The sequence below is a fragment of the Polypterus senegalus genome, chromosome 1 (genome assembly GCF_016835505.1).
Source record: "Polypterus senegalus isolate Bchr_013 chromosome 1, ASM1683550v1, whole genome shotgun sequence".
In the NCBI taxonomy this organism is placed as follows: domain Eukaryota; kingdom Metazoa; phylum Chordata; class Cladistia; order Polypteriformes; family Polypteridae; genus Polypterus; species Polypterus senegalus.
Genome location: NC_053154.1, coordinates 168,606,332 through 168,617,833, shown reverse-complemented (window position 1 = coordinate 168,617,833; position 11,502 = coordinate 168,606,332). Strand labels below are relative to the sequence as shown.

General features: G+C 38.9%; 1 protein-coding gene across 1 annotated transcript in view; it reads left to right on the top strand.

Moving 5' to 3' along the window:
- The first annotated feature begins 9,070 nt into the window (after positions 1 to 9,070).
- LOC120535044 (coagulation factor IX) overlaps positions 9,071 to 11,502 on the top strand; it is a 34,623-nt gene continuing 32,191 nt past the window's right edge. The window contains exon 1 of the mRNA XM_039762561.1: positions 9,071 to 9,333. The gene's annotated coding sequence lies outside the window, so the exon portion shown is untranslated. The remainder of the gene's footprint in view (positions 9,334 to 11,502) is intronic.

The following is an 11,502-nucleotide window of genomic DNA, read 5'->3' as shown; positions in this document are numbered from 1 at the left end:
CCATTTTCTTGGCATCCACTTTAAACAGACAGGGTGGATAAGTAAAAATAAACCATCCAATAGTAACTTAACACAAAATGAAAAAGTAGTTAATAAACACGATATTAATAAAACCTATTAAGATGGTATGCATTCAAAGAAAACACAAAACATAATTAATAACATGAAAAATTATATTCAAACAATAACAAAAGAATTAAGCAAACAAAAGACAAACTTGAGCCAGACCAGCAACCCTGGCTGTGATCATCATTTAGCTAAAACTGGTAGTGCAAGTGAATTTGTCCCACTGTAATGCAGTGGTCAAATGATAGAGGATGCCCATGTCATGACAATAAGGGTTTTTTAATAACTATCTGCACCAGTCCATGATAAATCGTAGCCTATTGGTCTAGCAATTAAATTGAAGTGCAGATACATCATTTGATTGAAATAAATTCAGCCTATGACATGGCTCGTGACACACTCACTCAATGATTCTTTTCAAGGGGTTTCTAACAGATGGTGTATAAATCTAACACTATAACCTAATACAGAAATAAAAAGATTTAAATAGGAAGTACTAATCACACCACAGCCTATTGTTTGTCACACAGAAGAAATTAGCTGATGGTATGACTCTCAGGGTCTCAAACTTGTGCCCTGGGAATCCACAGTTCCCTGTTTATAGCAATTAACGGAAACTGTTATTTATTTACATGATGTTGTCTTGATCTCATTTTGCTATATTATTGAAAGCAGATCACTTGAATGTTTAACACTCTCAAAGGAGATTAGTACTCCGTCTATGGTTCTTTTGTATTTCCCAAATATTTTCTCTTTAAATCGTCCTTTATTAAGTCATAGTATTAGTTTATCTATTGCTTTAATTATATCACGTTTGTTATAGGAGTCTTAACAGTAGTGGAAAGGCTTGCAATGCACCATCTATTGGAATAAAATGTTACATATATTATTACTACATGCATTACACAATACATTTCAATAGATGGTGTATCATGAATTTTAGCAATGAATACACCCAATAGAAAGTAACTTCTGGACATACAGATATCTATACTAATAAAAGGCAAAGCCCTCACTGACTGACTGACTGACTGACTCACTCACTCACTGACTGACTGACTCACTCACTGACTCATCACTAATTCTCCAAGTTCCCGTGTAGGTAGAAGGCTGAAATTTGGCAGGCTCATTCCTTACAGCTTACTTACAAAAGTTGGGCAGGTTTCATTTTGAAATTCTACGCATAATGGTCATAACTGAAAGCTATTTTTCTCCATTTATTGTAATTGAGTTGAGCTCAAAAGCAGTGGGGGCGGAGTTTCGTGTGACATCATCACGCCTCCCACGTAATCACGTGAACTGACTGTCAACGCAGTGCGTAGAAAACCAGGAAGAGCTCCTAAAAGCGCTGAAGAAAACATGCATTATATAATCGAGAAGGCAGCGAAACAGTAAAAAGCGAGCGAGTGACATATACAACTATATTCATGAGTGCTGCTACTTCGGAAAGAAAGCAAGGTGTAAACCTAAAGTTTAAATTAAGTTCGTAGACAGGCTGCCGCTGGCGTTTGTCATGCCCACAAGCAATGCGGGATACAAGTTTAATGAGAGGACGCAGGATATAAACGAGAGTTTTGATCACTTTGTAACTAAGTTAAAATTGCAGGTGAAGGGCTGTGCTTATGCAAATTCCGAGAGACTGTGTTTGTGGGGATTGACAGTTAAGGCGGTGGGGAGTCACGTCATCATCTCCCCTCCCATTCACCTCATTTCGCTCTGAGCTGAGCTCCACAGCTAACGCGCAGTGTTACGGAAGCAACTTTGTGACGCTGCCACCAAATACTCACAGAAAAATCCACAAGTTAATACACACGCTGTCTCTACAGTTTCTCCACACTGAATCCTCCAGGCACTACTTACAAAAGGTTACATTGACAATCGTGTTACGTTATTTTTAAAATCTTTCCTTTTCTTAGCACAAGCACAGCTGAGAAGCTTCTATGCATATGCTCCATAAGCGTTAAAAATCACGCATTTAATCACACTTTGCAATACAAGCAAAGGGAACTTCTGTCAATGCATGATTTCATGGTACACCGATTACATTGATCAGCATTCCCGATTCATTTTACCCTCGCACACCCTTGGTTTGAGAAGAAGTATGAAAAAATATGAGGTTAACACAGAAAAACAGATCACCAATTGAAGCTTTATGAATAATCGATTCGCCATCAATAATTGTTTTGGTAAAGCCATACTCAGTGTATTCATTAGATGAACGGTAAAAAGTAAGAGCGAGGGGAGGGTGACTTATTGAGGCACGCAGGCAAAACCACAATAGCACGCGGGCTTGATGTAGTGCGCATCAAATCGATCTGAATTGCGATCACATTCGAAAAAAATATATCTTTTCAAGTTCTATTTAGTCCATATGTGTCAAACTCAAGGCCCTCGGGCCACATCCGCCCGGCTGTAATTATATCCGGCCTGCGAGATCATTTTATATATTATTGTTATTAATGGCCCGGGGATATGAAGCGCTGGTAACACAATAAACTACAGATCCCATAATGCAGCGCTTCAGCTGCCTTGCCGAACACTTACCGCGTTAATCAAGTCTAGCTTATGATGCTGCAAGTTATTGCAAAGCTAGCCCACACGATGCCAAGAGAAAAGTTGATTCTGAAAATAGAGCCTTTAAAAACCGATGGGAGGCTGAGTATATGTTTACTGACATTGCCGGTAAACCCGTGTGTCTCATTTGTGGAGCTAATGTGGCTGTAATTACAGAATTTAATCTAAGACGGCACTATGAGACAAAACATCAGGATAACCTGAAAGACCTGAATGCAATGCAGAAGATACAGAAAGCAGAAGAGTTAAAGAAGAATCTGACACTTCAGCAGACGTTTTTACCCGTGCAAAATCACAAAGTGATTTCAAGTGAAGCTGCTTTTATGGGAGACACAAATGCACCAGTGCAACTTGCCCCACTTTCCCTGTTGCCAAGTAATGTTGAACCAAGTCGGCACAACGGTGTTCCCAAATACGCACTTTGCTGATAAACTGAGCGCACTGCGCACTGAGTTGCCACGGCGCTTTGGTGACTTTGAAGAACAAAAAAAGAATTTTGAGTTGTTTTGCAACCCATTTGCGTCGATGTGGAAACTGCACCTGTGCAGATTCAGATGGAGGTGATTGAGCTGCAGTGTAATGGCACACTGAAGGCAAAGTACGATACTGCAGGGCCGCACAGTTTATTCACTCCATTCCGCAAAATGCTCCAGCTCCGTCTACATGCGGCTCGAACCTTGTGCATGTTTGGTAGCACATATCTGTGTGAGAAGCTCTTCTCAGTGATGAAGACTAACAAAACAGCACACAGGAGTCGCCTCACTGATGAGCACCTGCAGTCCATCCTGAGAATCTCCACAACACAGAACCTCACACCAAACAAAACGAACTTGTGGCCAAAAAAAGATGCCAGGCGTCCAGCTCTGATAAAATGACATATGAGCAAAGACAACTGAATGATTTGATTTGTTATTGCTGAAAAAAACAAATTTTATTTATATTTCCAGGTTTTGTTATGCAGCATGTTCATATTTGAATTTGTATAATTTTGACAGGATATATTTTTATGGAGAGCAAAATCTTTTGGGATATTTAAAATTTAAGTTTATTTTTTATATAAAATTACATAAGAGTAAAGAAATTTGAATGTTTGTTCTTTTAACGTTTACTTTATTTCTAACTTGTATAATTTAGACAGGATATATTTTATGGAGAGCAAAATATTATAAGTTATTTAAGGTTTGAGTTGATTTATTCGAATAATATTCCTGTCTGTTTTATTCATATTTATGTTCAAAAAAGTTAAGTTTTAAAAGTTTTAAAGTTTTAAAAGTTTAGTTTTAGTGTGTTCAATAAATGTTTATCCTGTTCAGCCCACGACCTAAAGTGTGTTTTGGATTTTGGCCCCCTGTGCAATTGAGTTTGACACCCCTGATTTAGTCGACACAAATATCTTTGGTTGGAATGTAAGGCGAATTTACTCTTTACATTTGTATGGTGAAGAAAAATTTATGCAATGATGCCTACATTTAACTTACATTCCTACCAAAGATATTTCTGTCGACTAAATAAAATTCCTTCTATTTAAAATTTAAATAGAACTTGAACAGATATGATAGTTCATAATATCCAGCTTGCACGTAAGAGCGGGAGTCATCCGTTTTAACAAACAGCGTATTGCACTGATACAAAATAGCCTGCCCATTTAATTATTTAGGAATGGATAAATAAATTAAGATTTTGTACAAATAATGTTTTTCATTTTTCTTCCTTGATGGATTCTGCCACCCCCAGCAACAGTTGCTCGCACCCCAAAGAGTGTATGTATGTGTATATATATATATATATATATATATATATATATATATATGTGTGTGTATGTATATATGTAGATATGTATGTATATGTATATATGTTTATATATGTGTGTGTCTGTATGTATATATATATATATATATATGTATTTAAGTGTATATACAGTGGTGTGAAAAACTATTTTCCCCCTTCCTGATTTCTTATTCTTTTGCATGTTTGTCACACAAAATGTTTCTGATCATCAAACACATTTAACCATTAGTCAAATATAACACAAGTAAACACAAAATGCAGTTTTGAATGATGGTTTTATTATTTAGGGAGAAAAAATCCAAACCTACATGGCTCTGTGTGAAAATGTAATTGCCCCCTGAACCTAATAACTGGTTGGGCCACCCTTAGCAGCAATAACTGCAATCAAGCGTTTGCGATAACTTGAAATGAGTCTTTTACAGTGCTCTGGAGGAATTTTGGCCCACTCATCTTTGCAGAATTGTTGTAATTCAGCTTTATTTGAGGGTTTTCTAGCATGAACCGCCTTTTTAAGGTCATGCCATAGCATCTCAATTGGATTCAGGTCAGGACTTTGACTAGGCCACTCCAAAGTCTTTATTTTGGTTTTCTTCAGCCATTCAGAGGTGGATTTGCTGGTGTGTTTTGGGTCATTGTCCTGTTGCAGCACCCAAGATCGCTTCAGCTTGAGTTGTGAACAGATGGCTGGACATTCTCCTTCAGGATTTTTTGGTAGACAGTAGAATTCATGGTTCCATCTATCACAGCAAGCCTTCCAGGTCCTGAAGTAGCAAAACAACCCCAGACCATCACACTACCACCACCATATTTTACTGTTGGTATGATGTTCTTTTTCTGAAATTCTGTGTTCTTTTACGCCAGATGTAACGGACATTTGCCTTCCAAAAAGTTCAACTTTTGTCTCATCAGTCCACAAGGTATTTTCCCAAAAGTCTTGGCAATCATTAAGATGTTTCTTAGCAAAATTGAGACGAGCCCTAATGTTCTTTTGCTTAACAGTGGTTTGCGTCTTGGAAATCTGCCATGCAGGCCGTTTTTGCCCAGTCTCTTTCTTATGGTGGAGTCGTGAACACTGACCTTAATTGAGGCAAGTGAGGCCTGCAGTTCTTTAGACATTGTCCTGGGGTCTTTTGTGACCTCTCGGATGAGTCGTCTCTGCGCTCTTGGGGTAATTTTGGTCGGCCGGCCACTCCTGGGAAGGTTCACCACTGTTCCATGTTTTTGCCATTTGTGGATAATGGCTCTCACTGTGGTTCGCTCGAGTCCCAAAGCTTTAGAAATGGCTTTATAACCTTAAACAGACTGATAGATCTCAATTACTTCTGTTCTCATTTGTTCCTGAATTTCTTTGGATCTTGGCATGATGTCTAGCTTTTGAGGTGCTTTTGGTCTACTTCTCTGTGTCAGGCAGCTCCTATTTAAGTGATTTCTTGATTGAAACAGGTGTGGCAGTAATCAGGCCTGGGGGTGGCTACGGAAATTGAACTCAGGTGTGATACACTACAGTTAGGTTATTTTTTAACAAGGGGGCAATTACTTTTTCACACAGGGCCATGTAGGTTTGGATTTTTTCTCCCTAAATAATGAAAACCATCATTTAAAAACTGCATTTTGTGTTTACCTGTGTTATATTTGACTAATGGTTAAATGTGTTTGATGATCAGAAACATTTTGCGTGACAAACATGCAAAAGAATAAGAAATCAGGAAGGGGGCAAAGAGTTTTTCACACCACTGTATGTGTGTGTATGTATATGTATGTGTGTATATGTAGATATGTATATGTATGTGTATATATGTATAGGATTATTAGGAACACCTGTTCAATTTCTCATTAATGCAATTATCTAATCAACCAATCACACGGCAGTTGCTTCAATGCATTTAGGGGTGTGGTCCTGGTCAAGACAATCTCCTGAACTCCAAACTGAATGTCACAATGAGAAAGAATGGTGATTTAAGCAATTTTGAGCGTGGCATGGTTGTTGGTGCCAGACGGGCCGGTCTGAGTATTTCACAATCTGCTCAGTTACTGGGATTTTCACGCACAACCATTTCTAGGGTTTACAAAGAATGGTGTGAAAAGGGAAAAACATCAGTATGCGGCAGTCCTGTGGGCGAAAATGCCTTGTTGATGCTAGAGGTCAGAGGAGAATGGGCTGACTGATTCAAGCTGATAGAAGAGCAACTTTGACTGAAATAACCACTCGTTACAACTGAGGTATGCAGCAAAGCATTTGTGAAGCCACAACACGCACAACCTTGAGGCGGATGGGCTACAACAGCAGAAGACCCCACCGGGTACCATTCATTTCCACTACAAATGGAAAAAGAGGCTACAATTTGCACAAGCTCACCAAAATTGGACAGTTGAAGACTGGAAAAATGTTGCCTGGTCTGATGAGTCTCGATTTCTGTTGAGACATTCAAATGGTAGATTCAGAATTTGGCGTAAACAGAATGAGAACATGGATCCATCATGCCTTGTTACCACTTTGCAGGCTGGTGGTGGTGGTGTAATGGTGTGGGGGATGTTTTCTTGGCACACTTTAGGCCCCTTAGTGCCAATTGGGCATCGTTTAAATGCCACGGGCTACCTGAGCATTGTTTCTGACCATGTCCATCCCTTCATGACCACTATGTACTTATCCTCTGATGGCTACTTCCAGCAGGATAATGCACCATGTCACAAAGCTCAATTGGTTTCTTGAACATGACAATGAGTTCACTGTACTAAAATGGCCCCCACAGTCACCAGATCTCAACCCAATAGAGCATCTTTGGGATGTGGTGGACGGGAGCTTCGTGCCCTGGATGTGCATCCCACAAATCTCCATCAACTGCAAGATGCTATCCTATCAATATGGGCCAACATTTCTAAAGAATGCTTTCATCACCTTGTTGAATCAATGCCACGTAGAATTAAGGCAGTTCTGAAGGCGAAAGGGGGTCAAACATCGTATTAGTATGGTGTTCCTAATAATCCTTTAGGTGAGTGTATATATATATATATATATATATATATATATATATATATATATATATATGACAGCAACACTCATCACTCACAACAGTGAAAAAACAATTACATTGACAATCATGTTACGTTATTTTCAAAATGTTTCCTTTTCTTTTTCATTACTTCTTTAACACACTACTTCTCCACTGCGAAGCGCGGTTATTTTGCTAGTTGACTTGTATGTTGCAACAAAACAAGAAAATGGCAGATAAAGTGTTGGGGTCCAAGCTGGAACAACCCAACCCCTCATTTAATACCACGAGTAGAAAAAAACTGCATTTCAACAGTGAGTCCAACAGGGCTGCAAGTTCACATTCACAATACTTTGCTCTAGTAGCCAAATTAGTTTTAGATTTAGCCATCAATGAATGCCAACTTCTGTTGGCTAGGTTGTTTAGATAGTGACCAGACAGGAACGGGCAGGACCTCCAGTAATTAGGTGGAAATTACATCACTGTTAGTCAAAAGGGTCCTCCTCCACTTTAAAAGCAAAACATGAAATGATATTATTGACTGTGTTACATTATTACTCACCCCCCTTTGTCTTTTAGTGGTCAGAGCCTATAAAACATTCCCTAGGCACACATGTTTAACAATTTTTATATAGAGGTTTCAAAAAGTATTCTGACCCCTTCACTCTCTGCTCTTTTGGTGTTGTAGGTATTCTAAATGGAAAAAGTTGCAATTTTTGAACACGAATCTACCCTCAATAACCCATAATGACAAATAGAAACCATGCTTTCAGAAAGAAAACTGTAATTTTTCATTCATTAAGTATTCAGTCCCTCTAATTCAAGTAGTCTGCAGAAGCTTCTTTGACAAAATATACAGCTTTGAGTCTTCTTGAGTAAGTTTCTAAAGGCTTTGAATACCTAGATTTGGACATTTCATTCCATTCTTGAAAGCATAATCAAGATAAATCAGCCAAGTACTGTGGGAAACCCTTTGTAGGGCTTAGGGAAGTTCTTGGCAGTGGTGAGCAAGTGGCCTTGTCACCTGGGGAACCATTCATAAAATACAAGGCACATAACAAAGAATTAAAGATAAAAGGAACAATGCAAATAATTGTTAAGATGAGTAACATTAACATAAATAAATAATTACAAAATGAAATAAAACAAATGAAACTAGGACTTGAACAACAGCCAGGGAGGAACATAGGTTGAAACATAACAGAGTGTGCAATAAGTGAAGGGGTCTGAATAGTTTCTCAATCTACATAGATAGATAGATTGATAGATAGATAGGTGTGAGGATGAACCTGTGGTGGCTGTCTTCAATGGAAGGGTACACAAGTGAGGAGGTCTTTCAGATGACTACCTGGGATGGACTGATTCCCTTAGAGAGGATATATGGGACCGGTCCATCAACCACAGTCTCAGTGAAGTTTATGTGAAGGTTACATGTCTGATCTTGAGTTTAATGTCTGTGTTGCTACTGCATTATACTTTTCATTCATTCATTCATTCATTCATTCTCTAAAGCGATTTATTCTGAAACTTGTTCGCAGTGGGCTAAAACCTACCCTCATAGGAACCAATGACAGATGCGGTCATAGTGCATGAAAATAAATGTAATCCCCCTCCCACCTAGCATGGTTGATTAGTTGCAATCATCATGACTCCACAAGCCTACCATAAGCACAACAGCCTTGAACCTCTGTACCTATACTTTTAAAATCTACATCTTAGATTTGAATCGTCAAATGTTTACTTCCGGCTAACAAAAACAAAACAAAAAAAACCAACAGAATTAAAAAGATCAGTCTTGACAGCTGATTGGAAGTTGGTTTCTTCTTTCCGACTAAGCAAATATTTAAAAGAAGGTTATTCATCAACTCTGCACAGCTTACAAAAGATCTGGCTTGAGATCCAAACTGAATCGGTGGTAAGTTGATGCATGTGAATATACTTTATGCATAGTTTAGATTAATTGCAGATTTTGTCATTTTTACTAAGCAGTGTTGATATACACAAGATCAAAAATGTACTTTTGTGAGAGTTATTAATGAGGCATATCCTGGCTGTCAAAGTTGCTACAGCCCTGTGTTGGATTGCCACATTAGTAGAAATCAGAAGGAACATCCCAGCTGGAAACAAACAGGACTTTGTAATTCACAATAAAGAGCCACAGTGACATGGTGACACTTTTACGTATTGCTCAGACAAATGTTACAAAAAGCTGTGTTCACATTTATGATATATACAATAATATTAGCACTGCAGAGCCAGAAAAAAGTCTATAAGAAAATCTGATCCTTTACAACATCAAACAGGACAAAATTAACTGATTATTTATTTCAAGCAAAGGTGTTAGATGAACTATGGAGATGTGAATAGCATGCTTATGGATTTGGAGACAAAGTAGTAGTAGTACAAGGTGGTCCAGATCTGATTATGCAGATCCAGGTTGTCTGGATGACTTTGATTTATGTTGGGATGATTCCAGTCTGACATAAAGACGATTCTTCATGTCGTCAGTTTGCACACTTCTCGATGGTCCAGGATTTTTTGGGTGATTTTCTATGTAATAAACTTAATAAGTTATAGTGTAATGAAAATTGCATAATTAGATCTGGACCACCCTATATTTAAGGAGCAAGAAGAGGTAATAGTAATTCTGAAGGGGAACGGGACAGTAATGCGTATAGAGAGGATGGGTATGGAAATTCAGGGGGGGTGAGTGGTGAAAGATTAAGTAAAATACCAGCGCAATTGGAGAAAATTACAAACAGTGATCTGTGCAGTTGTTATATGTATGGCACAAGCAACAGTAGTTGAAAACATGATGGTGTAGGCGAAGCAGATTGAACTAGGGATATACACCGAGTTGCTAGTTTATTAGGTACACCTATGTATAAGCAGAGCAGTGGTATGGATTCAACAAGATTCTGCTACTTTAACATGCAGAAATGAATGCAATGTGCGGCTGATGTAAATTGAATGACTACTGTCTTGCTGAAATCAGCCACTTCTTCCTCATATCATAGAACCCAAATAAGGTTTAGATCTATGGACAGTGCAGACCACTGAAGCAATGAAAAGTCACTGTCATGATCCCAGAACCATTTAGCAATGATCAATGTCTTGTGACATGGCGCATTATCATGCAGAAAGTTATGATCACACAAGGATGCTGGTGTGCCACAAACCCCAAACACAATCCTGGGTTCAAATCTTAGTCTTTTATTCAACAAAATACCTTTAATAAGTCCTGTCCCTATTTTATTACATAGCACAGTACAGCAAATGATTCTCTTCTCTTCTCTTGCACCTCCAACCCACCCCAGTGAGTTTTGCCCTCTTACACGCAAGGCTCAAACTCAACATGTGAAGTCGAGGGCCTCCATTTCAACCCAACCCAGGAGTACTTTCGATGACAAAACTTTGTCTTTAGGAAGCACTTCCAAGTTGGACAGAAACTCGAAATCTCATCTTGCGTTAGCTCCCCCTGGCAGCTCCAAATGAAGACAGCAGGCCAGTTCTATGGGACCACAACTTTCAAGCTGTCATGCAGGCAACCATACCGGGGCTTGCCATAAGGGATGCTGCCACCCAATGCATGGGGGAACAACCTGCACATGTGAGGCAGTCTTCCATTGCCCCATATATATGGCTTTCCGACCAGGAAAGGGACTATTATTTATCCCAGTCAGGACTCTCTTTCCACTTTGTCCATCCATTACAAAGTGTGTGTCTGAATGTGAATAGCTATGAAGGGGTGATCTCAGGCAGCAATAAGGTTTATCTATATCATACTTTTCAGTTATTTTTGGTGGGTGTCAGGGGCTGTAATAAGGGCCAGGAAAACATTACCAAACCATTGCCTTGCCCCCACCAATTCAAGTTTATTGTCCCAAGAAGGAATCTTGGTTTGTCAACAGAGAAAACAAGACATTAAAAACAAAGCAACAAAGAACTCAGCTAGGAGCACCAGGGATGAAGAGGCACTTGAACCATTGTCTTTACACCCTCAGAAACCTGAACCTGGACACAAATAGCATTGTGAATACTTTTATCTGAGAGAATATGCTCTAGCTGATGCTGTACTTGCTTA